The 25,785-nt window shown below is 35.7% G+C and overlaps 1 protein-coding gene across 4 annotated transcripts in view; it reads left to right on the forward strand.

Annotated features, from left to right (window-relative positions):
- Window positions 1-25,785, forward strand: part of chn (zinc finger transcriptional factor charlatan) — a 319,048-nt gene that overhangs the window by 31,719 nt on the left and 261,544 nt on the right. The window contains exon 1 of one of the 4 annotated variants that reach the window (XM_069825312.1): window positions 22,228-22,344. The exons of the other annotated variants lie outside the window; for them this stretch is intronic. The gene's annotated coding sequence lies outside the window, so the exon portion shown is untranslated. Of the gene's footprint in view, window positions 1-22,227; window positions 22,345-25,785 lie in introns of those variants that run through there. 4 annotated transcript variants of the gene reach the window in all.

Genomic DNA, 25,785 nt, shown 5'->3' on the forward strand with positions numbered 1-25,785 from the left:
GATAAATAAAGAAACAAAATGGAAAAGGAAAAGAATGAATGATCAATAAAGAAAGAAAAGATGAATCAATCATTAAAGAACGAGAAAAATGACTGAATCAATGAAAAAGAAAATAAAGAATGAGTAAATAAAGAAAGAAAAGAATGAATCAATAAAGAAAGAAAAGAGTGAATAAATCAATAAATAAAGAAAATAATTGAATGAATCAATAAAGAAAGAAAAGAAGGAATCAACTAAAAAAAGAATAAGTTAGATTAGTTATAGATTACAAGTAAGATTCAGTTAAGTCATTTATTTATATTTCAGTTACCGTATAAATGTGTCCTTGTGTTTTTATAATAATGTATTTTTATATAATATATTTATATTTATGAATTAATTCTAATATCATGAATATCATTAAATACCATACAATACATAAATAAAATTGAAGAATGGACGAACAAAGAACACATAAGTAGAGGAAAGAAAGTGGCAAATAAAGAAAGAACAAGAAATTTGAAGGATAATAAAACGAAGAAAAGAATAATAAAAACTACAGACGAGGGAAGAATATCTGCTGGTACGACTTTAAGTTAGAAAAGCAGGCAAGAGGGAGCTACAGAGAAAGTAAATCAGCTGAAAATCTGAATCTAACTACGGGCGATGCACTTCTGATTTGATTACAACTGAATTAGCTGGAATGGGCTCTAAATTCTAGCATGGCATTCTGCAGGGACGTCAGCAAGATCGCCCCACATGATATTGCATTACAACCAATAAATCTATCACTGGTGACTCTTGCAGTGTGCGACGTATTGATCAGAGTCATCTCGCTCTCTCTAGACAGCTAGGAAGTCGGACTGGCGAAAAGCACACAAAACTTGCTAAATCCTACCTTTGCGGCCAGCTGCTGCACCCGTCTGCATTGCTCAGTCAACAATACGGTCACTACAGTAGGCTACTTCAGCGCCATTTTCAGGCTCTATATGCTGTCAATATTATATTTACTAGCCGTACCCGTGCGCTCCGCTGCACCTGTTAGAAATAAATATAAAATAATTACAAAATTAAAATAGGACGTTTGATCCAGGGAACATTCGTGTTTGATAGAAGGATAAATCGTTTAATATGTTACTTAATTTAAATTGTATTTAGATAATTAAAATGCGGTCATTTTGATCCAGAGACCACTCATTTGGTGCAATGACAATTCCTTTAACGTGTTTCTTAATTGTTATTACATGCAACCATAGTTTAATGAAGATTGACATATCATTTAGTTTTAATGTGTATACTTTATATTACTTGCTATATGTTTCAGAAGTTACTGTAATAACATTGTAGAATTATGTCCATCTAGAGAAACTACATTTTCAAATGGTGAAATAATAATTAAACAATTAATTAACTTCCGATATTACTTCATACAAACACAGAAACATTCACTGTAGGCTATGTTTCATAGCTTTCGATTGTTGTTGTCCAAGGCCCCATATAGACGAAGTCATTTGTTTTTATTTCAGTACAGCGCCTTAGATGGTGTTGTTATTGTAATTTTAAAACTCATTTATCTCATTAAATATCAGTCCTATCAAAATTTTGTATAGAGTAAAACTTATCAGAAATTATTTTTAAAGAAACTTTTGTTATGTAATATTTTTCATGGAAATCAATAATAAGCGAGATATTTCGATTTATTTAATTCAGGCCCCCTTATAACCCCCCTTTTAAATAAAGTATTTTGAATGATATATAGCCTAAATTCTAAGTTACAACGAACTTAACTTATATTCAAATTTTCATAAAATCGGTTCGGCCATTATCGCGTGAAAAGGTAACAAACATCCAGACAGACAGACAGACAGACATACAAACAAAAATTTCAAAAAAGCGATTTTCGGTTTCAGGGCGGTTAATTATATATTTTATGACCAATTATTTTTGGAAAATCGAAAATTACCAGAAAAATTTCGGCTACAGATTTATTATTAGTATAGATTATACAGTAAGTAACGATGGACATAGTGGGATTCAGGTAACATTATTTCCAAAAAAAAAAAAAGAAAGCTAATATTGCCGTCTTTTTTTTTGTTGCCAACTGTTACCAGATAACACTAAAGCACTTAAAAATCACAATACTAGTATATATATATATATATATATATATATATATATATATATTAATTTTAGTAGGTTATTTTACGACGCTTGATCAACAGCTTAGGTTATTTAGCGTCTGAATGAGATGAAGGTGATAATGCCGGTGAAATGAGTCCGGGATCCAGCACCGAAAGTTACCCAGCATTTGAGGAAAAACCCCGGAAAAAACTTCAACCAGGTACTTGCCCCGACCGGGAATCGAACCCGGGCCACCTGGTTTCGCGGTCAGACGCGCTAACCGTTACTCCACAGGTGTGGACATACTAGTATACAATAATACTAATCATTATTTTATTTATATAATGTATTCAATTATTTACTTATTTATCTATCTATTTACTTCTCTATGTGTCTATGTATTTATTTATCTGTTTGTTTATTTATTTATTTATTTATTTAATCAATTTTATATATTTTTGGGAGACCATATTACTTAGGTATATTTCAATAAAATGTAGCGTGTAATCATATTTGCGTTGCCAATGACTTCCCTGCTTTTAACATGACACTTTGAACGCCCTATTTTAATATTACGGAATACGTTTGAACAATGGATCAGGTCAGTTTGGAAGTGGCGCTAAAACAGTAGCTGAACCCAGCCGAAGTCTATTTTCCCCTTCACATCTCTTTTCCCTAACACCAACGTCTGGCTCCCGCGCGATCTGGATTAGGTAAAGTATCTTCATAAATTCTTTTATTTTTTATCCCTTGCATCTTGTGTATTTGGTGTGTAATAATAATAATAATAATAATAATTATTATTATTATTATTATTATTATTATTATTTATTTATTTACTTATATTTAATGTGCTGTACAACAGCCAGAGGCCAATTACAGTTCACCACAAACAATATAACAAAAACATTAGCAATAATTTACAATAAAAATACAAAGAAATAATTAAATTAATGGCAATTAATTAAAATGATAATTACAAATGAAATAATGGAATCATAAACGAAGAATGGAATCATATAAAATAGTATTACAAAGATATACAAGATTATAATAGAACGACAATAATGACAGTGAATGGACGGGATAAAATGGATGACTAGACTACATAGCATAATAATAATAATAATAATAATAATAATAATAATAATAATGATAATAAAATCCCTATTTGTTAAAAGGCCAGATGTCACATTTTTTCACAATTTTTTTATTGAAATGTGTTCTCTTACCATAGACGCATCAATTTATGTTAAGAAAATTAAAAAATCCAGTACAAATGGTTAAAATGCAACATAACATTTTATAATGTATGTTAAAAAGTTGGATATCCTGGACAGTTTTTTTTTGTCTCTCCTGTAAAATTTGTTTTTGGATTTCTGCCCTTTTAACAAATAGCGATTCTTAAATAATAATAATAATAATAATAATAATAATAATAATAATAATAATAATAATACTGGTGTAAGACAAGGATGTGGATTATCACCCCATTCTCTTTATTATTTAGGCTATATGAACCGAATAATTAAAGAGCGGAAGCAAACTCGTCATGGATATATACAAATTAACAGACACCTTAAATTGGATTCAATTCTCTTTGCAGATGATTTGGTATTATTAGCACTTTCAGATTGTTCAATATCAGTCTAATTGGAAACATCATTTGGAAAGAATGAGTAATAGTAGACTCCCAAAGGCAATTTATGATTATGCACCACATGGCCAAAGATCTGTGGGTCGGCCTGCTAAGAGATGGCGTGAAAATTTTATGTGAGACCGTAACAGGCCTTGTGGCCTGACACTTGTCAGGCAGAAGAAGAAGAAGATAATAATAATAATAGTCTAATATAATTGGGAATTCATCCTTTGAAGAAGAGGAAAATTCAAATATGCTGAAGCAACAGATATAAATGACACTCGAGAGAAAATTAAACGCAGAATAAATATGGGAAATGCCTGTTATTATTCGCCTGAGAAGCTTTTGTCATCCAGTCTGCTCCCAAAAAAGGTGAAAGTTAGAATTTGTGAAACAGGTAGGTACTGGTTGTTGTGTCTTAGCAAAAACATAATAATAATTATCACACTAGTGGAATGTATTGCGTCGGAACGTACGGGCATGTAGGTGGTGGAGGGTTGTCAATTTCTGCGTGTTTTCACATGCAGAACACTAGAGACTAGCGCTGACCTGTGTGGGATGTATACACATGTGAGAATAAGTTTCGAACACGGTTCGCAGGCCGCACCACTACACAAGCACACTGTGATGAGCATGCGATCACATGACACGGGCAGCGAGGTTCGAGCTCAGTGCCGACACATTTATTCCGACTGAGGAATTCCCAGCACTTCCACCCACATCTCAGCAGTAAAGAACCCGTGTTGTTTCATGTTGGGATATAGGCTACAAGGGTCAACATAATATCGGAACGAAACCCTTCCTGAGAGTTTGCATGGTAAATACTGTAATAATAATAATAATAATAATAATAATAATAATAATAATAATAAATTATATATAAATAATAAATAATTAAAATGGATTTGAGAGAGGTGGGGTATGATGATAGAGACTGGATTAATCTTGCACAGGATAGGGACCGCTGGCGGGCTTATGTGAGGGCGGCAATGAACCTTCGGGTTCCTTAAAAGCCATTTGTAAGTAAGTAAGTAAGTAAATAATAATAATAATAATAATAATAATAATAATAATAATAATAATAATATCTGCTGCCAGGAAGTCAAAAAGAGGATAGCCATGGCAAAGGAAGCTTTGAATATAAAAAGGAGAATATTCTACGGACCTCTGGAAAAAGAACTAAGGAAGAGACTGGTGAAGTGCTTTGTGTGGAGTGTAGCATCGTATGGGGCAAAAACATGGATATTACGACGAAGTGAAGAGAAACGACTGGAAGTACTTGAAATGTTGAGAAGAATAGAGCGTATGAAATGGACAGGCAGAATAAGGAATGAAACTGATCAGGAAGAGGAAAATGAATTGGTTGGATTACTGGCTGAGAAGAAACTGCCTACTGAAGGATGCACTGGAAGGAATGGTGAAGAGTTCGGGGCAGAAGAAGATATCAGATGATAGGCAACATTAAGATCGTATATGGATCATATGCGGAGACTAAGAGGAAGGCAGAAAATAGGAAAGACTGGAGAATGCTGGGTTTGCAGTGAAAGACCTCCCCTTGGACAGAACACTATGAATGAAATAATAATAATAATAATAATAATAATAATAATAATAATAATATCTGCTGCCAGGAAGTCAAAAAGAGGATAGCTATGACAAAGGAAGCTTTTAATAGAAAAAGGAGAATATTCTACGGACCTCTGGAAAAACAACTAAGGAAGAGACTGGTGAAGTGCTTTGTGTGGAGTGTAGCATTGTATGGGGCAAAAACATGGACATTACGGCAAAGTGAAGAGAAACGACTGGAAGTACTTGAAATTTGGAGAAGAATAGAGCGAGTAAACGGACAGGCAGAATAAGAAATGAAACTGTGTTGGAAAGAGTGGGTGAAGAAAGAATGATGCTGAAACTGGTCAGGAAGAGGAAAAGGAATTGGTTGGATCACTGGCTGAGAAGAAACTGCCTACTGACGGATGCACTGGAAGGAATGGTGAAGAGTTCGGGGCAGAAGAAGATATCAGATGATAGGCAAATTAAGATATATGAATCATATGAGGAGACTAAGAGGAAGGCGGAAAATAGGAAAGACTGGAGAATGCTGGGTTTGTAGTGAAAGACCTGCCCTTGGACAGAACACCATGAATAATAATAATAATAATAATAATAATAATAATAATAATAATAATAATAATAATAATAATAAGAATAATGTATGCTTAATAAACTGTCCGAAGACTGGCTGGAACATCTAGCCTAAGTGACAGCAATAAAGCATCAAAAGTGATTAACTGATGATGAATTCAATATCTTATGAATAGGGCCAGGAAATTCATGCCTTTGCATATATTTTTCCACTGGCTGTAATTAATTGCTGATTAATTATTTTCACGAATCGTCAACATTTAAACTTATCAAACCAAATTTTATGTTGCATATATTTGCATACGCGTAGATTCGCGGATCTTCATGAAAAAAGAAAGAAATCCTTCCTAGAACATGCAATAGGCCTACATATCGGAATGAGAGAGAGATAGATATAGAGAGAGAGAAAGAGAGAGAGTGTGTTTTTTTTTTAGTTTTCAATTTCTTTTGTGTATTTTCTATAAAATATATTCATAGACAAAGCTTTTTTTCTGTTATGAATATGTAATGAAGGGATAAGTAAAACACATCTTCAACTGATGTAATAATAGTACATTATGCAACGAGCCTATAATGATAGTAATTAAGACGCGAGTATGTTTGTTTATGAAACGAGCGCAAGCGAGTTTCATAATTTTCATACGAGCGTTTTAATTACCTTTATAGGCAAGTTTCATACGACTTTTTAAGCTCGACCATACTTCTAATTTGAAATTATTCATAAGTATTCATGTTATGGTTATGTAATTGAGGAGCGGAACTGAACTGAATCGTGAGATGTGCGCAGACGCGAAAGTATTGTTTTTTTCTGAAACACGAATGTCATTGATCTTGATATAATCTAGAGAATAACATGAACATTAGGCTTGATATAACCTGGAAATTGATTTACAATTGAAAAACGAGATAGCAAATTGAATTTATTTGAATATTATTTATAATTAACGTTAATTATTATAGTAACAGAACATAACCTTCTGCGACAGTATTGGATTTCCAGCCTCCATGACTTTTCGCTAATTGTCTTTCGACTGCATATCTGAGAATAATCGATACTTGCGGTTTTATAATGGTACAATCTGTACAATGGCTACGGACTGAAAGATCCGGGGTTCGATCCCAGGTGGTGACAGGATTTTTTCTCGTTGCCAAACTTTCAGAACGGCCCCGAGGTTCACTCAGCCTCCTATAAAATTGAGTACCGGGTCTTTCCCGGGGGTAAAAGGCGGTCAGAGCGTGGTGCTGACCACACCACCTCATTCTAGTTCCGAGGTCATGGAAAGCATGGGGCTCTACCTCCATGCCCCCCAAGTGCCTTCATGGCATGTTACGGGGATACCTTTTACCTTTTACAATCTGTACAATGGAGATTTCTCATTGGCTGAACAACTGAATTATAATGAATAGGTATATTATGAGGTCCATTAAAGGGCTACTACCAGGTGTATAATTACTACATTTCGGCATGGTCGAGCATAAAAGAGTTTTAGAAATATTTAAATTACGATGAACGTCGCAGTCCTCTGTAATAAGGAAAGGTTGAATTTGGCCTATATGCTGTGCAGTTAAATTTGCGTTTACTATATTTCTATAAAGGGGAAATTAATTTATCTTAATAGTTTACAATTAAAATATATTAACTATTGTACCAATAAATTATATACCAAAATGGAAAGTAAAAAGATAGCCAACAGTAAGTTAAGTATTGATCTGCCGATTTACTATAGTGTCAAAAGTTTATTGTTGATCCATATGCTACTATTTCCCCGTCCTGAAATCTGGCAACTCTTGCCACAAGTGTCAGTATATATTTTTCCAATGAAAAATCCCAGGCCTCATCGGGACTATAACCCGGACCACATACGAGGCAGGTCCGAGGTTCAGACCACTCTGCCGCCACAGGGACCATTTTTACCTTTTATTTGATCTCAACGAGAGTTGAAGGCTTGACCTTTGATTGCTGTAGTACCATCACAGTTTAGTATATACAGTTGCGAAGCTCAATACTTACTAAATATGCAAACATAGACAGTTGAAATATGCATCCATAGATAGTTGCTAGCCACCAGGATCGCTACTATCGCCTCATCACACATTCTTTCCCTAACAGACGATAAAATGTATTGTACTTTCGATATCGTGTTCTTTTGAAAAATTAACACCTTCCTTCCACTATTGAAATACGGAATACATAAGGTTTATATATTATTTTCATAAAGTATATATTATATTCTATAAACTCACCTCCCTGGATCTTTCGGAAGAAGGATAACTCTGACCTCTTCTTCTTAGAATTTATAGTGCAACAAACGTCTCCTTGTCCCATATCATTATTCAAATCATTGTAGTTTAGTCATTTACAGTTATTACAACCGATAACGAACATTTCACAGTTTACACAACTTTTCACAACAATGCGAAATACGGCACAGTCAATGCCTTTTCGATCTAGACCAGGCCGTAATATATGTTCGGGTTTTCTATTTCAGTGTATGGAGCTCAGTGAATTATTATATTATAACTTTATTGCATATCATAGCTAAGTTTTATTTAGTGTAATGTATCCATAAGTTCCCTTTAGTTCTTGTTGCATAATATGCTGCAGAGATAATTACAAAACTGTGTTATTTTAATGTGAAGAGAATATTACATGTTAACATAATCTTTTTGCATCAACATTTTAAGTTTAGAATGGAAGCTATATTGAGGTTTAATAAAAAAGAATTTATATCGTGATTTTAATATAGCACATCTACCTTCCTTGATAAAGACAGAAAATTTATCATACCACTCTTACGAAATTAGTGTAGTCTACGTACGATTGTTACTTCGTCTCTTAGGTAGTAGATAAATACAATAATTCAATACTCAAAGTATTAAAATACATACAAGTTGAATGTGCGAAGTATCGTACATGACATTATGCTTAATTATAATGTATAATTGTGAATTTAGGAATATAAGATATAGTAAACATAACCTATAATATTTCAATATGAATGGCAGGGCACTGGAGACCACTAAAATTTGACAGAAAGGGGCAACTGGTACCGTACAGTAAACATAACCTATAATTTCAACATATCTAAATATTCGTGCGGTGCAACTGAAAATTATTGAATCGTGCATGAATGAATGTACAATAATTTCGCAATATTTAATCGAAATAAAGGCAGGTAGGTCTATTACACATACGAACAACGTAATTTTCACACCAAAAATAATATTACACCTTAACTCGCAAGGAATTATGTCTGAAGTGTCTCATAATCATCGTTTTAAATTTTATTAATGCAATTACACTACATTTTAGAGAAATATATGTTACTGTTTATGCATTCCAACTAATTTATATGGTTGAAACGCCGCCCTTCGTGATCGGGTTAAGCGAGTTACATGGTCTGCCGTACGGCCTGTATTAGATCACGATGGCTGTGGCACAGTCTATTGTTCCTAGTACTCACAGCGCTCCAAGCGGCTGGCAACTATCGCGAGAAATGCAAAACATCACCCCAAGCTTCGCGACTATATATACTAGACTAGTACTATTGTGTAAATACCAATAATTGCACTCCGAAAGTATAACCGAAAGTTTGATAGATTTAAAAACCCGACGGAAAGACCTGAGCTACGAAACTTAGGTAAGCTGCAAAGAGGGAGATTGTCTTTGCAGTGAGATTAATAATAATAATGACAGACAAGAGATGCCTCAAGGAAAGTTAAAAACACACGAACTAGAACTAGAGGGACGACCTTGTGAAGTGATGCACTGTTACAGACAAGGAGTGCTTGTGTTTATTCTACTGCCTGTCTGTGTGTCCTTGCCAATTAGAGATACATCTGTGTTTGTTTACATACCCCTTCACACGCCTGCATTCCGGTCAAGGGGACTTGGGTGTGTCTGTCAGCTGAGATTGAGTCTTAAATGCTTAATTATCTTAGGAAATGATTTATTGTTTTTATTTTATTCTTCATCTTACTCTTCTTCTTCTTACTTACTGGCTTTTAAGGAACCCGGAGGTTCATTGCCGCCCTCACATAAGCCCGCCATTGGTCCCTATCCTGAGCAAGATTAATCCAGTCTCTATCATCACATCCCACCTCCCTCAAATCCATTTTAATATTATCCTCCCATCTATGTCTCGGCCTCCCCAAAGGTATTTTTCCCTCCGGCCTTCCAACTGACACTCTATATGCATTTCTGGATTCACCCATATGTGCTACATGCCCTGCCCATCTCAAACGTCTGGATTTAATGTTCCTAATTATGTCAGGTGAAGAATACAATGCGTGCAGTTCTGTGTTGTGTAACTTTCTCCATTCTCCTGTAACTTCATCCCGCTTAGCCCCAAATATTTTCCTAAACACCTTATTCTGAAACACCCTTAATCTCTCTTCCTCTCTCAAAGTGAGAGTCCAAGTTTCACAACCATAAAGAACAACCGGTAATATAACAAGGCACCACTCATGAGGCAACTGAGCCAGAAAATAATGGAGTAGGGTGGCCAGTTGCTTTCCCCCTGCATTACATACACCGCCGACTAGCAACATATTACATTAATCTGACTCCAGGATCCAACGCTGTGGAGTAACGGTTAGCACGTTCAAATACTGGTTGAGACAAGTTACCTGGTTGGGAGTTTTTCCGGGGTTTTCACTGAAGCAACTGAAACAGAATTGCTGGGTAATTTTCGGCGTTGGACCTCGGACTCATTTCGCCATCATTAATTCACACATCATCATCATCCACAGTGCAGACCGCGTTAAGTTCTCGGTGCGGCGTGCTGTACTTGTACAAGAGTGCGGCCATTCGGCTTCCCAGTCATTCACAGAATAGGAGTGGTAAGCACAATAAGCCTCAGGCTGCAGTGCAAGCCTTCGGGTCCCTTCTTTGTACAAAAAAAAAAATCAGACTTCAGAAAGAGGAGAGGAAGAAGCATGGCAATTTTTACTTCCAAAGGATCGACAGATTATTACGAAAAAATGCTGAAATATGGTAAATTTATATTAGGGAAAGGTTTATCGCCTCCCTTAATATAGCGTAATAATCAAGGAGTTAATTCTACTTGAAGCAAGTAAAGTGATAGGGTTGGAAGTAAATCCCGAAAAGACTAAGTGTATGATTATGTCTCGTGACCAGAATATTGTACGAAATGGAAATATCAAAATTGGAGATTTATCCTTCGAAGAGGTGGAAAAATTCAAATATCTTGGAGTAACAGTAACAAATATAAATGACACTCGGGAGGAAATTAAACGCAGAATAAATATGGAAAATGCCTGTTATTATTCGGTTGAGAAGCTTTTGTCATCTAGTCTGCTGTCAAAAAATCTGAAAGTTAGAATTTATAAAACAGTTATATTACCGGTTGTTCTGTATGGTTGTGAAACTTGGACTCTCACTTTGAGAGAGGAACATAGGTTAAGGGTGTTTGAGAATAAGGCGCTTAGGAAAATATTTGGGGCTAAGAGGGATGAAGTTACAGGGGAATGGAGAAAGTTACAAAACGCAGAGCTGCACGCATTGTATTCTTCACCTGACATAATTAGGAACATTAAATCCAGACGTTTGAGATGGGCAGGGCATGTGGCACGTATGGGCGAATCCAGAAATGCATATAGAGTGTTAGTTGGGAAAAAGGCCTTTGGGGAGGCCGAGACGTAGATGGGAAGATAATATTAAAATGGATTTGAAGGAGGTGGGATATGATGGTAGAGACTGGATTAATCTTGCTCAGGACAGGGACCAATGGCGGGCTTATGTGAGGGCGGCAATGAACTTCCGGGTTCCTTAAAAGCCAGTAAGTAAGTAAGTAAGTAATCAAGGAGTTGGGAGACAAAGAGGAAGGCAGAAAATAGGAAAGACCGGAGAATGCTGGGTTTGCAGCGAAAGATCTGCTCTTGGACAGAACACTATGAATGAATGATATCAAAGACTTGTAGAACTACCTCTACACCACCAAAATGCTCACGTCATAACTTTTGTATTCCTCACGAACCAAAATTTGGTTATTTGTGTTTGGTGTGTGTCCGTGTCGAAGGGGAGAGCTGCTATTTTAAGCTCTCCGCCTAATCCATTCAAACCCCTGCCTGCCATATATCATTGCCTCATTTCGTCACCCGAGGAGGCAGATCCGGTTTAGAAATATGAGCGACTCTGCTAACAAAAGGTATCGGACAGCTCCGAGGGTGGGGTGGGCAAGCCAGAAGCTGTTCTTAATATCGGTGGCTTTCTATTGTGATATTTTATTTTACAAGAATGGAATGATGAGATGTCCATCTTAGTGGAGCTACAGTGTCAGTTCCTGTACAGATATTAAGGGGACACTCCACTAAAAATGACAACTTTTATCCAAATCATTTTAACAAATTTTGAGAGTATGTTTAGTATGTAAAGGACTAACCACAACCAAATTTTGATCTCCCAAATGTTTTGGACTTTTGATTTTCTTTTTAGAAATATTTTCAAAGCCAAGTTTTTAGTAGAAGATCTTAATTTTTAAGCATCCTTTTTTATTACATTCACAAAAGAGAGAAACATTTCTATGAATTCATTTTATGAAACATCTCATTTATTCACTTTCACAAAAATTGTTAATTTTCGATTTTACTACTTAATTATCGTATTATTCTCAGAACATCAATTTTACCAGCAATCGAAAAGTATTGGGAATAAATTTGAATAATGAACAAAAAAAAAAAAGTTTCCTTCACAGGCAGGATTCGAACCACGAAAGTCTTAGTTACCAGTCTATCGTGCTCTGGAGTGAACAAGGGTCTGAAATCAGCTACAAGGGTCGGTCCTTTTTTTTTTCTTGCCACTACTATACAGTAATACTGATCACATGAATACAGAGACATCGTTCTTAGTAGGACGTTCAACGCGAATTTCTTGGGCAATTGTGTAAGCAGAATCGATAGATAGCACCAAATAATGAATCACGATAGCTACAGATGCGATCCTACGAACTTCAACAATCACCCCTACTAGTGCTACCATTACCACCACCAATGCTGATGCGCTTCCCTGCCGATCTAGAATTGCGCTCGGGCATGGGTTCGATTTCCGCTTGGTCTGATTACCTGCTTGTTTTTTTCCGAGTTTTTTGCTAATCGTAAGGGGAATGTTAGGTAATCTATAGCGAATCCTTGGCCTCATCTCGCCAGATACCATCTCACTGTCACCAATTCCATCGACGATAAGTTTATTTATTTATTTATTTATTTATTTATTTACTTATTATTTTGCTAATAATTATAACATAAAATATAATATATACAGAAAAACTTTAGCTCGCCCCTGAAAGAGTAGAACTCGTGCTCAGGGGCGGATTCCTGAACTGAAATTAATAATTATACGACACAATTTGTCTTATGTCTACTGTGCAATTATAGTATATAAATTTATCCTTCGAAGAGGTGGAAAAATTCAAATATCTGGGAGCAACAGTAACAAATATAAATGACACTCGGGAGGAAATTAAACGCAGAATAAATATGGGAAATCCCTGTTATTATTCGGTTGAGAAGCTTTTATCATCTAGTCTGCTGTCAAAAAATCTGAAAGTTAGAATTTATAAAACAGTTATATTACCGGTTCTTCTGTATGGTTGTGAAACTTGGACTCTCACTCTGAGAGAGGAACATAGGTTAAGGATGTTTGAGAATAAGGTGCTTAGGAAAATATTTGGGGCTAAGCGGGATGAAGTTACAGGAGAATGGAGAAAGTTACACAACACAAAACTGCACGCATTGTATTCTTCACCTAACATAATTAGGAACTTAAAATCCAGACGTTTGAGATGGGCAGGGCATGTAGCACGTATGGGCGAATCCAGAAATGCATATAGAGTGTTAGTTGGGAGACCGGAGGGAAAAAGACCTTTAGGGAGGCCGAGACGTAGATGGGAGGATATTAAAATGGATTTGAGGGAGGTGGGGTGTGATGATAGAGACTGGATTAATCTTGCACAGGATAGGGACCGATGGCGGGCTTATGTGAGGGCGGCAATGAACCTTCGGGTTCCTTAAAAGCCATTTGTAAGTAAGTAAGTAAATTTAAATTTACAATTTTTCAATTTTTATAAAATCCATACCTAACTTTTTAAATTTAATACTAGAACTATTAGAATTGACAAGATTAGGATATTTAAATATAAATTTGTTACATATTCTTGGGCCTAAATTACTACTATGATTAAATACTGTAACAGTGTTGCATTTTGGTTCAAACAATCTTAAAGAATTCATACCTTTTGTTTCATAACTATGAGAATACAATTCAAAATTGTTTAGATTTTTATGTATGAATTTTACTAATACAATATAATAAATTTGTCTTACGTTAAGTACATTAAAGTCTAAAAACAAATTTTGAGATGGAAAATCAACCTAGTAGTTGATACAGCGTTGTTAAATAATCAAGTAAAAAAAGCACTACCAATGCACCACCGTGTTGTGGTTGTGAGTTTCTTTTGTTACCGTACCGAGTTCTACACCCGGTACAAATTAGTGACACACACGCTGGGAGCAGATCTGTAACGGAGTCCCTTATTTGCTACCTCCCCTCCCCCCTAATCCTCACAGCTTATCACTCTCTGCTACAGCACTTGAGGGCCGTAGCATCTGCCAACGATACATGTAACGAGTCCCCGGTAAATTAATCACCTTGCACCCGTAAGAATCTTCTCAGACGCATCCTCTTAATCAAAACGCCGACGAGTATTTTGCGACCTCTTTTTACAGAGCGAGAACTGGAAGCGTGGGTTTTTGGTGAAGATATTAAATTCGCGTATATTTTATATGTTACACATTTCAAGAAATGCCTTGCAAGTACTCAGAATGTCTAACAAATTTCAGCGACCATTGTTGGTGTTACACGTTATGACTCTTATTAGCCTGATATACGAGTAGCATTCTGCGAAGATTCTCTTACGAATACTGAATCGGCGTTTAAATTCTAGGAAGGCAAAAGGTACGAGAGATGCAATTGGACTGCCGCGAACAATCGGCCAAAGATACCTAGATTCCCTTTCTCTCTTATACCGAATTTTGCACATCTCTACTCCCTCTTACTTATCTGTCCGATTCCACAGTCTTTCTCGGTATCATAACTTAAATACTCGGTCATAATATAACACGCTAGAAATACCACTCCACACATCATCTCTTTATTCTTCATCTTTCACTGTTGCTACTTCTCGTCACTGGAATTCTTTGCCGCCTGAAGTCAAGGGCTGCCGAACTTTAATTTCCTTTAAATGTAAATTAGAAAAATATCTTATGATGAGTTGCCAGACCTAACGCGTTGCAAATATTTAATGGAATGTGTTCCACTGTATTTATTTTTATTTATTTATTGTTTCTTATTTTATTGTGTAATCATGTAAATCGTGTTTATTTATCACTTAACGCCAATATGTATCACACTGTGATGTTTTTTTATTATTATTAATTTATTTTTTTGTGTACATTTTATTCAATCGTCGTTTTCTGCTTTAATTATGTGAATCCTACTTAATTGTAATCTAATACTAATATGTATACTAATGTGTTTATTTTTATTTCTACTGTGTACATTTTTTATTGACTTATCGGCTTCTGTTTTTATGTGATTCATATTTGATTCTAACAACATTAATATGTATTCCACAAAGTTTATTTTGATTTTATGAGATAAATTGTACGTAATTACCTCTTTTGACCTCATTATGTACCTAAATTGTAGCAGTAGGTAATTTCTTAATTCCGATACAATTGTATGTTCAACTATGTAAGCAAGTTTTAATCCTGGTTGAGTGTAAAAGAAGGCCTTACGGCCTTAACTCTGCCAGGTTAAATAAAGCCATTATTATTATTATTATTATTATTATTATTATTATTATTATTAGAGAAGAATAAAGGAGTGTATGTAGTGTTTGTGGATCTGGCAAAAGCATTTGACAAAGTGGATTAGAATAATCCTGATGGGGATCCTAAAGAAAATTGCTATGTATTGGAAAGAGAAGGGGCTGTTCAGTAACCTTTATATGAAACAAGTCAAAGTCAGGATAGGAGAAGAAATGTCTGAATTAAGTGAAATAGGAAGAGGAGTACGACAAGGATGCCCTTTATCACCTACCCTGTCCAACATCTACTTGGAGGATATAGTGAGAATTGTTTTCAGAACATGGGAGCAGTGATAGTAGGAGGAAGAAGAAAAGTGCATAACATTGCTGATGATAGGCCTATGGCGTTGTTAGCAGAAGAGCAGACGATATTAAAGGATATGCTACTGAAGCTAAATGACAGCTGTGAGCAGTATGGGATGAAGATAAATGTCAACAGGACGAAGAACATGGTTATCGGAAGAAAAGTAAAGAAGATAAACGTGCGAATTCGAAACGAGACAGTGGAACAAGTGGACAGCTTCAAATACTTGGGTGTACTATAAGCAGTAACATGAGCTGCTGCCAGGAAGTCAAAAGGCGGATAGCAATGGCGAAGGAAGCTTTTAATAGAAAAGGGAACTTAATTTTATGCATGGAAAATGCTTAATCTCTTAATGAAAGTAAAAAATTAAGTGAAATATACCCGCTAATTTTCGCGAAAGTTATATAAATTAACGAAATTACGTCACGATATTTTCAACAAAATACGACTTTCATAGATAATTCGCACGAAAAATTACTCTTCCAAATAAAACGTGAAAAATGTTCTTCGTTATAAAATATAGGCCTGCATGAATATTTCTGTATATTTTATCGTTCAGCATTAGATGCGAGTGGCATTTGGCAACGAAAAATTTAAATTGTGGTTTATTTAACGATGCTCGCAACTGCAGAGGTTATATCAGCGTCGCCGGTGTGCTGGAATTTTGTCCCGCAATAAATTTACTGACATGAGCCTGTCGCATTTAAACACATTTAAATCCCATCGACCTGGGCCGGGATCGAACCCGCAACCTCGAACACAGAAGGCCAGCGCTATACCGACTAAGCTACCGAGGCCGACTTGGTCAACAATGTACTGTCGATGACTCAGGAGAAGACGAGAGCGGACTGAGGAGGAAGGGATGTGAACAGATAACATACGACAACACGTGCAATATTTGTACTGCAGTAAGCGAAAACATTAGGTCTCCTTCTGTTCAACTTAGCTTTAATTTCAATACGCATTGTTACTCATGTTTCCTGCACGAGTAATAACCTGGCTACTGGGATGCTTATCTGAGCGGTGTTTATAATAATCAGCAGCGATAGTGAAGAAGGTCACATTCTTTCCGCTCGTCTTCTCCTGAGTATCGGACAGTACGCATACTTTCAGGGACTAGGTACTTCCAAGGAGCAGGGCGAGTACATAACGATCATTTCTCTTTCCCTTAAGAACTGTCTTCGTGAGATCAAGAAGGCAGTGTCGTTACCTCCTCACACTCGAACGCAACTGAATTATGAATTTAATTAATGATGCAAACAATTTTCTGTTAGTTTCAAAGGCATCGTTTCAATAATAATTAATACAAATGTTAGTTTATTATTGTTTTAAGTTTGTTTAGGTTGGAAATATGCACGAAATTGCTTGTTTTTTTTTTTAAGAAATATTCACCGAAATCAAGTCATTTTAATCACCGAGATCAGGGTAAAATAATCAACAGTAATCTCACTAGAGGTTTTGATTTATCTAGAGAAAATCAAAACTCGAGTGGGATTTAATTGACTATTACACGATTAGAAGAAAGTATATAAAGATTAGAAGTAACGAAGTACTCCAATACAATAAAATATTAATTGACTCACGAAAATACAACTGTCTTCAAATTTGTACCATCTCATCATTATAAATATTACCCTAGTAGACGGCAGTAGTGTGTTATTATTAGCTGTTTTCTTGGTATCAGTTGTGCCAACTATGGAATCTTCATTGAACTCTGTGGAAGGTTACTGGTCTAGAAGGCTTTGTTGATTGTTTCATTTTTATTAAAACAGTTGCATTCCACTTCAATTGTCCCGATCCCAGTAATCAACGTCACTTGACAGATGATTTTCAATAAATCTTAGTATTAAACAATCTCTGATATGTGACTCAATAACCTAAATAATATAAACAAGTGTTAGAAAAGTTTTAATTAGGGATGATGAAATAAACAAGAAACGTTTTAATTAACGATGATGAAATAAAAAATGAACATGAATAATTTTAAAAGAAACAATTATTGAAAGTACAATTTTAAAATTTGAATGTTTTAGTGGTTGGTGGTTCAGTTGATGTTATATTGGACGTGTGCTTAAGGGGAGACTCCACTCAAAAACTTCAATTTTTTTCAAAAAAATTTTATTGGCTATTTTGCAACTTTAGAATGTGTACTTTCATACCACAAAAGGATTTGGCTTTATTCGAATTAGAAATATGTAAAAAAAAATATTTAAGTTATGGGCTGCAAGGGGGCGTGGCATGTTGAGAGCTGTCAAAAATAATTTTAACTTTATTTCCATGAATACTGATATCTCTTCACAAATCTAGTAACTTTCTGTTTCAATGTTGGTTCCTGAACTTTCTAGACGTATGTGGCGGTTTCTAGTGAGAAAAAGCTGCATTACAGATATAAACAAAACGTTTGTGTGATGGTCATGCAAAAGTTGTTTTGAAAGTTTTTTTTTTTTTTTTTTTTTCGTTTTCTGCGGTTGATTTGTGTAAACTGCCATTTGTTGGAATAAGTTTTATTATATTACTACATTATTTATTATAGTAGAGTTGTAAATATCGTAGTAAACAGTGAATTGTGCCTGCTTTGTGCATGTTCTCGTGTTTATTTTAGTAACATTGAAGTTCTCTTTCTTGTTTTTTTTTTTTTTTTTTTTAGTTATTGTGTAAATAGTGAAAATTAGTGTCTATAGTGTGTGTAAATAGTGTATAGTATTATCATATTATATCATAGCGTGTATATAAAATAGATATATAAACATTACCACAAAATGGGTGTGACAAGTGGAAAGATATCCAAGAGAGCCAAAGCCAAGCAAATGGCAGAAAAACGTTGGAAGTTGAGAACATTGCCTAATGAATGTGCAAACATAAATTTAGAAAATAAGCAGAAACCCTGTTCAGTCCCAAGTACAACCTCCAAGAAAATTGGAATTGATTTAGAAACAGAAGTTCCAACAAATGAAACACCACATTCAGATTGTGATTATATGTTTATACACATGGATTCACTGAGGTCTCTATTTTCCAAACTCTTATGTAATGAGTGTTCACAAAATACAGTTGTGTTACAAAGAAGGGAGCAGCATGGGTTTGCCTTCAGACTTGTTATAAAATGTACAAACTGTGATGTAGTGTTGGATGAACATTTTTCAAGCCCTAGACTAGAAACCACGAATGCTAAAACAAGGGGAGCATTTGATGTAAATAAAAAAATGGTGCAGTCATTTTCAAGATTTGGGAAGGGCTATGGGGCCATGGAACAGTTCTGTATAGGGATGAGCATGAATGTGATGAGTTCTAGCAATTATTACAAGTTACTGGAACTAGTGTGCAAAGAAGCTGCTTCATTTGGTAACAGAACACTTGAAGATGCTAGGGACCGGGTGAGGCTTGCCCATATTGAAGAAAATCCAGAATTAGAAGGAAAGGAAATAATTGACATATCAGTTAGTTATGATGGTACCTGGCACACCAGAGGACACAGAAGTAATTATGGCATAGGATGTGTTATTGATGTCCTGACTGGATTAGTTGTGGATTTTGAAATTATGTCAAAATACTGCCATGCCTGTGTTATTACAGAAAAATTATTAGGCAAAGACAGTCCAGAATTTTTCTTTTGGAATGAAGGGCATATATCTACATGTGAGAAAAATTTCTCTGGTTCGTCTCCAGCAATGGAGATGCATGCAGCAGAGAAGCTGTGGAGGCGATCAGAAGAAGCAGGGTTCCGGTACACTGTGCTCGTGTCAGATGGAGATGCAAAAACCCATTTACATCTCAAGGCACAGAAAATTTATGGAGATGTCACCATTGAAAAGCATGAATGTGTAAACCATATTGCAAAGCGTGTGGGCACTGGTCTGCGTAATATGGTAAAAGACTGGAAGAAAAAAAAAGTAACTTTGGGAGGGAAACAACATGGCAGTCTCAAGGAGTCGACAATAAAGAAGTTGACAAATTATTACAGGGCAGCAATTGTCAATAACGTTCCTGATGTCGACAAAATGAAAACAGCTGTATATGCCACACTGTATCATTGCATGAGCACAGATGAAAACCCACAACATAAAAAGTGTCCCAAAGGTAAATTGTCATGGTGCTTTTACAATAAATGTATTGCACTCGGTGAAGTTCCAGGACGTCATGGAGACAATATTCATACTGCACTTAGTACATCTATTGTGGCTAAAATAATGCCAGTGTATCAGAGGCTTGCCTCAGACATACTATTAGGAAGATGTACTGGTGGCATGACTCAAAATGCAAATGAAAGCTTACACAGTGTCATTTGGTCCAAATGCCCCAAAGAAACTTTTGTTTCACAAAAGAAGATACTTTTGGGTCTTGTGGAAGCTGTATCTCAATTTAACAAGGGGTGTTTGAAGACTGAACAGAGCAGGAAACTCAGCACTCCTTTGTCATCTTCCCAGAAGAAGATCTGCTTATCGAGGGATCGACGACGTGTGAAGCAGAGTGTACGATGCAGTCTTCACAAGGAAAAATTCAAGAGAAAGGCAACCTTGGAGATGAAATTGCATGAAGAAGAAGCCTTACTGGAGCAGGAAGGAAAAACATATGGTGCAGGAGAATTTTAATGGCTATGTGTCTCATAGAAATAGTCATTTTACAAAAATCCATTTTTCTGTAAGTTTGTTTTTTTCATTTCAATACCAACTTTTTCATACTAAATATTAACCAAATTAAATGAAATTTTTACAGCAAGTAGTTTGGGGATATTTGCATGCTTCTGTGCATCAATATTGTAACATAAGTTGTTCGTTTATTTTTTAATAATTTTTATGCATGAATTATAGAACGAAAAATTATTTCAAAATTTAAAAAAATATCAGGAAGTAAATAAATAACATTTTTCAACAAATGAATGCATAGGACTGTTGAACTATTCCTTGTGCATCAACCTAAAAAAAATTGAGGATGAAAATTAAGGTTTTATAATAGAAAGTGGGATTTTTTGATACTGCTAAAAATTACAAAAAGAATGAAATAAAAAGGGAACCAGTTAAGATTGAGTCTTCAAATTTTGGGGATTATTACCTTTTTATATACTAAACATGGTGTCAAAATTTGGTTTCAATCGGTACCTAAGAAAAAAAGTTGAATTTTTCAGTGGAGTCTCCCCTTAAAAGAAGTGAACTCGTTGATGTACATGGTGTATCCCTCAACTTATTCAGGATTTCCGAATGGTGCTCTTCATATATGACCAGTGATCTTTATTAATTCTTGTTCTTGAATGCCAATGCAAGTCATATTTGAAACTGCTGTGCATCGACTGGAGTGGTTTGTAATTTTGTTTTTTGACGTCCAGACCAGTACAGTTTGAAATGTTGGCAAACAAAGAAACAAATGCTAGGGTAGTGATAAAAATAAACAAATGCTAGGGTAGTGATAAAAATAAACAAATGCTAGGGACGCGATAAAATTGTGCGATAAGCGGCCATGATTGGTTGAAAGACGTCCTTTCGTACCGTTTTATTGGTCAAAAGTAGTGTGACGTAGTAAAAGAGTAATAGTCACCATACAATCACATCTCTACTTATCGGATAAGCAGTCTCGTCTGTGGAAGTGAATTACTGTAGAAGGTCTTTGTCCTTGAACCCCAGACCCGTTCTCGCGACGCGCAATGATTATAGACTGCCGTCTCCCGCACTAGATAAAGCAGCGACGCCCGCCGGACGGTATTTCTTCACTACGTGCCGACATTATACGTAAACGTAATTTTCCGTCTCTTGGATTACCTGCTTCTAACATCGAACTCTGCTTCCCGGCGTCTTCGTCTTGAAGATGCCCCGACATGAATTGCTGATGGTGGGGTTGCTGGGGTTGAGGATTTAGGAGGGTGGTTTTACAAGGAAAGGGTCCAGAAATTGGGGTGTTGGGTTGAGGGGGTGGCGAGGGGGGGAGTACAACTCGGTTGGGAGGGAAGAGAGAAGATAATTCCAGGGAATGATTGAAGAGGGTCTGTAGAGGATATAGAAGGGGGGTGTATGCTAGGGTTGGGTTTTCTCCTTCCAACGGAGGTGGAGTCGCACTACAAGGAAGGCTAGACAAGGGGGGGTGACTGGGTGGTGGATGCGAGAGAGGGTAAACTTGCTGCAGCAGGGGTTTACGAAGGAAGAAGAAGAACAAATGAGGGGGAGATTCCGTGGAGGAAGCAAGGAGGAAAGAGTCCAGGAGAGCGTAGTGGAGGCGGCGGCGGCAGTCGAACCGATAGTGTGGATGAAGAAGATTTTTCAACAACATCCGATATCGTTGCTACCGTAAGTACGAACTCCTTCTTTTGGAAGACAAAGCGCCTCAGCTCTCACATGTGCATGATCTGCGACACTTAATTTGTAGGAGGTGATACACTGACACACTAGACTAGAGGCATATGTCGTTAGGGTTTGCTACTAATAGCATGCTGGATGCAGACGGTGTAGAGCATAGGAACGGAATCTCGAGTTCGTACTCCACGACGCACGATCGATAGCGATTGGTATTCAAAGGCGTACGGGATTCTGCTGACGTTCAAGGAATTCTGCAGCCATCGACGTCTTAAACACGACAGACTTGCATAACACCAAGCATCTTTAACAACAATAATGTTCTTAATGTCTTTGCTTTAATGATATCTTGTTACCAGATAGCTACAAGTATACAAAATCGCAATATAAATTACAGTATCTTAAATCGTTAAGAACATTCTATGAGTTAGCATATGATTTCAATCTTCAATTTTAAACATTCTAGAGATAGAAATTTGTCTCAAGTAGTCTAATATATATTTAGCCTACCTTCAGACAAGTCTCTGTCATTACATGTGGTATTCTATTCCTCAATTTAAATAAATCTTGTAAATTTAGATCTGTAGTTTCAATCTTAAATCGTTAAGAACATTCTATAAGTTACCTTATGATTTCAATCTTCAATTTTAAACATTCTAGAGGTACAAATTTGTTTCAAGTAGTCAAATATATATTTAGCCTACCTTCAGACAAGTCTCTGTCATTACATGTGGTATTTTATTCCTCGATTTAAATAAATATTGTAAATTTAGATCTGCAATTTCAATCTTAAATCGTTAAGAACATTCTATGAGTTAGCATACGATTTCAATCTTCAATTTTAAACATTCTAGAGGTAGAAATTTGTCTAAAATATTTAGCCTACTTTCAGACAAGTGTCTGTCATTACATGTGGTATTTTATCCCTCGATTTAAATAAATCCTGTAAATTTAGATCTGTAATTTCAATCTTAAATCGTTAAGAACACTCTATGAGTTAACATATGATTTCAGTCTTCAATTTTAAACATTCTAGAGGTAGAAATTTGTCTCAAATATTTAGCCTACTTTCAGACAAGTGTCTGTCATTACATGTGGTATTTTATCCCTCGATTTAAATAAATCCTGTAAATTTAGATCTGTAATTTCAATCTTAAATCGTTAAGAACACTCTATGATTTAACATATGATTTCAGTCTTCAATTTTAAACATTCTAGAGGTAGTATGCTATTTCAATTCTCAATTTATTTTAATTATTCTACAGTTAGCGTATTACTTAAGTTCTTGATGTTATACTAAAGATGCTACACTATTTCAATTGTCAGTTTCAATCATTCTACAGTTGGTGTATTAGCCTACTTCAATCTTAAATTTGATACGTTCCAGAGGTGACATATCATAATTCTAAATTTTAACCATTGTAGAGCTGGCGTATTACTTCAATTTCCACTTTTTGACATTCTAGAACTGCCACTATTTCAATTGTCGATCTTTAATCATTCTACATTTAACGTGTTGCTTCAATCTTCAATTTTAGACACTCTAGATATGGCGTACTGTCCCAATTGTCAATCTGTGATAGTTCTACATCTGTAATAGTATCTTCATTTTAGACATTCTAGAGGTGACACACTACTTCAATAAAATTGTCGATCTTTAATCATTCCAGATTTAGCGTATTCAGCCCTCAGTTTTAAATATTCTAGAGATGACGTATTAGTCCAATAATTGTCAATCTGTAGTCATTTTAGAGCTAATGTAGGCCCTATTACTGCAGTCCTCAATCTCAGACAATTCTAGAAGTGGCGTACTGTTCCAATTATTGTCAACCTGTTATAATTATATAGTTAAGTATTATTTCAATCCTATATTTTAGACATCCTAGAAGTGACATACTGTTTTAATTATCGATCTTTAATCATTCCAGATTTAGCGTATTCAGCCCTTAGTTTTAAATATTCTAGAGTTCAATAATTGTCAATCTGTAGTCATTTTAGAGCTAATGTAGGGCCTATTACTGCAGTCCTCAATCTCAGACAATCCTAGAGGTGGCGTACTGTTTCGATTATCAACCTGTAATAATTCTATATAGAGTTAACGTATTATTTCAATCCTATATTTTAGACATTCTAGAAGAGATATACTATTTTAATTATTGATCTTTAATCATTCCAGATTTAGCGTATTCAATGCTCAATTGAAAAATGTGATCCCATCCAAACTCGCTTAGTCCATTTGGCCATTTCTATTAATTATACACACGAGCTTTACCCTCCCGCAGGAGGTTCTAGCCCTACATGGGACACAGTGGCTTATTCATTCATTCATTCATTCATTCATTCATATATATGATTATGTTTGAGAGTAGCCTGTATCATATTTTAGCTTGTTTTCTTCCAAAACGGATGACGTGAATATGTTAGGAGAAAATACACATACGATTAGGGAAAACACGGAAATTTTACTTGAAGCAAGTAAAGCGATCGGTTTGGAAGTAAATCCCGAAAAGACGAAGTATATGATTATGTCTCGTGACCAGAATATTGTACGAAATGGAAATATAAAAATTGGAGATTTATCCTTCGAAGAGGTGGAAAAATTCAAATATCTTGGAGCAACAGTAACAAATATAAATGACACTCGGGAGGAAATTAAACGCAGTATAAATATGGGAAATGCCTGTTATTATTCGGTTGAGAAGCTCTTATCATCCAGTCTGCTGTCAAAGAATCTGAAAGTTAGAATTTATAAAACAGTTATATTACCGGTTGTTCTTTATGGTTGTGGAACTTGGACTCTTACTTTGAGAGAGGAACATAGGTTAAGGGTGTTTGAGAATAAGGTGCTTAGGAAAATATTTGGGGCTAAGCGGGATGAAGTTACAGGAGAATGGAGAAAGTTACACAACACAGAACTGCACGCATTGTATTCTTCACCTGACATAATTAGGAACATTAAATCCAGACGTTTGAGATGGGCAGGGCATGTAGCACGTATGGGCGAATCCAGAAATGCATATAGAGTGTTAGTTGGGAGACCGGAGAGAAAAAGACCTTTAGGGAGGCCGAGACGTAGATGGGAGGATAATATTAAAATGCATTTGAGGGAGGTGGGGTATGATGATAGAGAATGGATTAATCTTGCACAGGATAGGGACCGCTGGCGGGCTTATGTGAGGGCGGCAATGAACCTTCGGGTTCCTTAAAAGCCATTTGTAAGTAAGTAAGTTTTCTTCCAAAACAACGCCAATCCTTGTCTAAAAGTTTGTGTTATGTCACTTGAAAATTTGCTCAGTCCGTTGACGAGTCAATGCAAAAACTAGCCCAGTACTTTCATAAAAATGAACTGAACGCGTTTTAGGATCACAATCTTCAATTTTTTTTGCATTCTAGTGGTGACATACTACTTCAATTGTCGATTTCTAATCATTTCAG

This window comes from Periplaneta americana, chromosome 5, assembly GCF_040183065.1.
Source record: "Periplaneta americana isolate PAMFEO1 chromosome 5, P.americana_PAMFEO1_priV1, whole genome shotgun sequence".
NCBI lineage: Eukaryota > Metazoa > Arthropoda > Insecta > Blattodea > Blattidae > Periplaneta > Periplaneta americana.